This window comes from Oryctolagus cuniculus, chromosome X (genome assembly GCF_051225735.1).
Source record: "Oryctolagus cuniculus isolate XC-2025 breed Fujian yellow rabbit chromosome X, ASM5122573v1, whole genome shotgun sequence".
NCBI lineage: Eukaryota > Metazoa > Chordata > Mammalia > Lagomorpha > Leporidae > Oryctolagus > Oryctolagus cuniculus.
Genome location: NC_142888.1, coordinates 59,650,599 through 59,655,945, shown reverse-complemented (window position 1 = coordinate 59,655,945; position 5,347 = coordinate 59,650,599). Strand labels below are relative to the sequence as shown.

General features: G+C 46.8%; 1 pseudogene; it reads left to right on the top strand.

The window, feature by feature from the left end:
* Positions 1–485: 485 nt before the first annotated feature.
* Positions 486–1,126, top strand: LOC100349608 (protein lin-28 homolog A pseudogene; annotated as a pseudogene).
* The last annotated feature ends 4,221 nt before the right edge of the window (positions 1,127–5,347 follow it).

The following is a 5,347-nucleotide window of genomic DNA, read 5'->3' as shown; positions in this document are numbered from 1 at the left end:
GTGTGCCGCTTTTCATATATGACTTTATGACCTGATGGAGAAGACGATATGAAGTTTAAAAAGGGTGGCTCTGGTCAAATAATTTGCTGGTTGAGCCTTTAGTCTCTACTTCCATTAACAAGGAAAAGATCTCTCTCAAAAGAAAAGTAGTTACTGCAGAAGATAGAAGGGCTTTGTTCCAAAAACCCTAAGGGTCTGCAGTGTAATTAACCTGCAGGACAAAGGTTCCAATCAGCATCTCTCTCTCTCTCACTGATAGTTACACTTGGACAGTCATTGGATACGCAGGATGGAATGGTACAAGAGGGAGAGTAACTTATATAACAGCATGGACCTGTTTCGGGGCCTTTTTAAAAAAAATCTGTGCTCTAGTGCGGGGGAAGATGTAGCTGCCTCTTCCCCGAACCACCCCTTTGCCTCTGGACTTCTCTGAGACCAGCAGCCGCCCGACTAGGGGCCCGGGGCCGCAGGCTCTGCCAACAACCATGGGCTCCGTGTCCAACCAGCAGTTTGCAGGTGGCTGCACCAAGGCGGCGGAGAACGCACCCGAGGAGGCGCCGGAGGACGCGGCCTGGGCGGCGGACGAGCCACAGCTGTCTGTCACACGGGGCCGGCATCTGTAAGTGATTCAACGTGCGCATGGGGTTCGGCTTCCTGTCCATGACCGCCCGCTATGGGGTCGTGCTCGATACCGCCCCCCCCCCCCGGATGTCTTTGTGCACCAGAGTAAGCTGCACATGGAGGGCTTCCGGAGCCTGAAGGAGGGTGAAGCAGTGGAATTCACCTTCAAGAAGACCGCCAAGGGCCTGGAATCCGTCCGTGTCACCAGGCCTGGTGGGGTGTTCTGTATTGGCAGTGAGAGGTGGCCAAAGGGGAAGAGCATGCAAAAGCGCAGATCTAAAGGAGACAGGGGCTACAACTGTGGAGGTCTAGACCACCATGCCAAGGAGTGCAAGCTGCCACCCAACCCAAGAAGTGCCACTTCTGCCAGAGCATCAGCCATATGGTGGCCTCGTGCCCACTGAAGGCTCAGCAGGCCCCCAGCGCCCAGGGAAAACCAGCCTACTTCCGGGACGATGAAGAGGCGATCCACAGCCCTGCCATGCTCCCCGAGGCCCAGAATTGAGCCACAGTGGGTAGGGGCTGGTTTTTTGGCTGTCAGGAAGTTTCAAGGAGCAGGCATCAACTGCAGAGTGGAGAAAGTGGGGACAGGGTGGGTTGGGGGGAGCTGGCATTGCCACGTATCCCAGGCTGGGGTTCACAGCATCACCCCTTTTTCCTTCTTGCTGGGAGGAAGGAGGCAGGGAATTCCAACCATGTTGTATCCAAATGCAATTAAGGGTTTTGGGAGGATATCACCCTGTAACCCGCATGCTTTATCTGAGGCCCCGCGTGCCAAATCTCTAGCTTTGGAAAGTCGCCTGGATGGGGGAAGTTTTCCTTTGAAGGAAGGATATGGAATAATACTTCCCTAGCCTGGGTGAGAAGATTGGCTGTGTGACCAGATTCCTGGACCCAACCCCCAAACCACTACGTCCTGTGGGAGGGACTCTCGGGAGTAAGGCAGGGTTTTTCACATCTTGTTTCCTCATAACTCGATCCTGGGACAGGGTGCTGGGAACTGTCCCAAGCAGTGGGTTGTGACGATCCACAAAAAGGGTGGCTGGGGAACAGTCACAGACCCGCTGCTCCTGAGCTCACTCCTGACCCCATTCTGGGCCAATGCAATTTATTTATTTGCTCCCTTGGATAACTGCACCTTGGGTCCCACTTTCTCCAGGATGCCAACTGCACTAACTGTGTGTGAACGACGTATCTTGTGCATTTGAACGTGTTTTTTTTTTTTTTTTTTTTAATATAAATAGTCTGGGTTTGTATTCTTGTATATTTTAATCAAAGGCCCTCATTCCTGCACTGTGTTCTCAGGTCCATGAGCAAGCTCGGGGCTAAGTCCGCAGCAGCTCCAGGTCTGCACAGCAGGAAGGCTTTCATTTGTTTTTATCACCATGGAGAGCAACTATTTGGAGTGCACAGCCTATTGAACTACCTCATTTTGCCAATTGGAGCTGGCTTTTTTGCCACAGTGTCCTCTTGAAACCCCCTCCACCTTGAAAAGGTTTCAGGGAGACAAAGCGTTAATGGGGTTGCCCCGTGATTGAGCTCCTCCTCCCGGAAGATTGAAAATTAGTCTGGACAGGAAACGAGGGTGCAGAGAAGTCAGACAGGCCACGCCAGCTGAAAGGCCCAGAGAGGAAGCCATGGGCAGGGTTGCCTGATCCTAGGACACAGGACTTTTGCTTCAGTTAACAGAGCCATCCTTCATCAACCAATTTATGTGAGGCCCACTATGCACAGCAGGATGTGTGTGTTTGCGTGCACACACGTGTGTGTGAAAAATGGGCGCTGGTAAGGATGAGTTGAAAACCAATACCCCTGTACCCATCCAGTGCTGTCCAGGGGTGAACATGAAGCAAGGACTAAAAAATCCGTAACCTTCCCGAATTCTTGGCTTCCAGGGAGACCCATAAGTGAGGGCCTCGGTGGTGGTGTCCGGAGCCAGTGTCCTGCCCTGTGACTGTAGTGATGACTGTGTCATGGTAACTAAAGGAGAAGGGGGTTTCATGTACATGCTGAGAGATCACCGCAACCTACCTCACTGTGTTGAAACGGGACAAATGCAATAGAACGCATTGGGTGATGTGTGTCTGCTCCTGGGTTCCTGTCTCCCCCAAATGCTGCCCCCTTTAGTTATTGTATTTGGGCTCTGTAGGACTTCACTGCGTCTCTGAGTTGGTGATTGCTAGGTGGCCTAGTTTGTGTAAATATAATGTGTTGGTCTTTCTCCATGTTCTTTTGGGGTTTCATTGTTTACAAACTTCTTTTTGTAATGAGAGAAAAATAGCCAAAGCATCTTTGACAGAAGGTTCTGCACCAGGCAAAAGGATCTGAAACACAGGAGGCTCTCTTCTTGAAGCGGGGATCTTAAACTGTCCTTGGTGTTTCCCTTCCCCTATCCTATTCTGGATCTTCTGTCCTTAAAATTTGACTCCTAACCTACCCTCTTCTCCATTCCCCTATCCACAAAAGGAAACCTGCACCCCCACACGTAAACATTGAATCCTGGGGTGTCTCCACACATCTAAAGGATTCCTACAAAAATCCTGAACAAAATAGGAAGCCTCCACCCCTTGTTCCCAACCTCCAGAGTCAAGACCATTTCCTGATGGGACTCAGGCCAAAGACTGAAGACACTGATGCATTTGGATGGGTCAGACCTCAATTTGTATCTGAAAGAAGAGAAGCTACTGGGCACCTTCTGTGTAGAAAAGGGGTTTAGAGACCAAGAAGGGGACTATGAATGTACATCCAAGTCACTCAGGAACCTTTATGCAGGTGCAAGAAACTTATGTCAAAGTGGCCATAAGATTGCTTGATAGGAGACAGACTAATTAACTCCATGTTTACTGCTAGAAACCAAAGCTTTGTGTGAAATCTTGAATTTATGGGCGGGAGGGAGGGAGGGAGGGTAGGAAAGCTTGTGTCTGTTCTTTGGCTGACCTCCCCCCTCATTCCTGAACTGCAGAATAAGCCCCCTTGGGTTTGGTGACCTCATCACTGGGGAGTGTGTATTTGAAGGTTGATTTTTGCTGTACTGGGTTCCTCCTTTCCCATTTTCTAATTGCTTTGTAACACAAATGCTGACTCTCCCCATCCCTTCTCCTTTCTCTGGGGAAATACAATGAATAAATCAAGACTTACTGGTACTGAAAAAAAAAAAAATCTGTGCTCTAGTCAAAACTAGCAGCCTCAAGTCACTCAATAAATAGCAGGGTTAGCACACCCAAATCACATACACTTATGTTGTCTCCAAAATCCAAAGAGGACCACTAAGCTTGTGTCTTTTTTTAGGTTGCACAAGGGACCAATTGTAGCAACTTACTCTTGAGGTTAAAGAGAAAAATCTCAGTACACGTCACACCACAGGATCCTGAGGAATTTCACTGAGATCCAAGTTTCCTGAACTTTTATTGGATTTATTTTCTACCTGACATGCAAAAATCTTACCAGTAAGCCTAGATTACTATTTGCTCAATAGTTCCAATTACCATAACAAAAATAATGGACTTATAAAAATAATCAGACTGATGAGTGGAAAGGAAAGGAGATCAAGATTCTTGTAGACTCAATTATGGTGTAGGACCTGAGAGTCAATACATCCCAAAGACAAGTATTTAAAAGTAGGTTGTTGGTTTTGCCAAATGAAAGAAGACTGCTGTTCATAGTCTTCACTAACAGTAATCAGTAATAAGGAAATAGCATTATCTGAATCAATATCTATGTTCCAGATGGCAAAAGATGTGGTAGTTTGCTCGAGCAATGAAACCACATCTGATTAGAGCTGCAATTGGATTCACCACCTGGTTCAGCTTACTACAATGTGCTTTCTCCAAGATTAACTTACTTTGCAGCACAGGACAAACAGGTGAGTTGGATGGAGAAAAATTGGAATCTTCACCCTTGAATCCTTCAAGGACTCAACAGTCAGCAATCTCTATAATCTCTTTGTGATTTTTTTGACCACTTTTTTTTAGTAGTAGTTCTAACAGGGTCTATTAGTCTTTTCTTTCAAAATAGCCCTCACTCTTCAACTCAGGAAACCCTGAGGATTCTGACAATTGCTGATCATGTCCATCATATTTATGTATTCTGAAGCTGAAAAAAATCTAGGATGAGGTTCAGACTCAGTATGATGTACTGTGAAGTAGAAGTGAGGATGCAACTTCATTGACCACCTGACCTCCACAAGGCCCTACTGGTAGACCACTATAACATTTGGGGTCTCCTAGAATTAGACTGGTGTCAGTTCAGAGCCAGTGTCCAGTATCCCCTGAAAAGTCTAATTATCTTCTTTTGCCCATGTGTAGTCACATTGGTAAAAGGCTATAGGTCCCTGTCTTGGTTTACTCCTGCTGCTGTAACAAAATGCCAGATACTGGGTAATTTGTCAAAACAGAAATTTCTCACACATTTAGAAGCTGGACGCCTAATATCAAATATAATATATGCAGGAACTCTGAATATTGAGTCTCCTTCCTAATCCGGGAGGCTTGTTTTAATTTTTGTGTGCCTGTTACTTTTTCAGTAACTTGGCCATACTCTTTTACTGACGTTTATTCTCTTGCTTTAGGAAGCCTCTATTGTTGTTCCTCAGAAGGCACAGATTTCCCCGGATATGCATCTATTCCAGAAGACAGCATTGTGCTTGTTTTAAGGCATCTTCTGCTTGTCCCCTTCCAGGACCTGTTCAATGTCTGTTTTTGTGAGATGTTAGGCTCCACTAAACCAT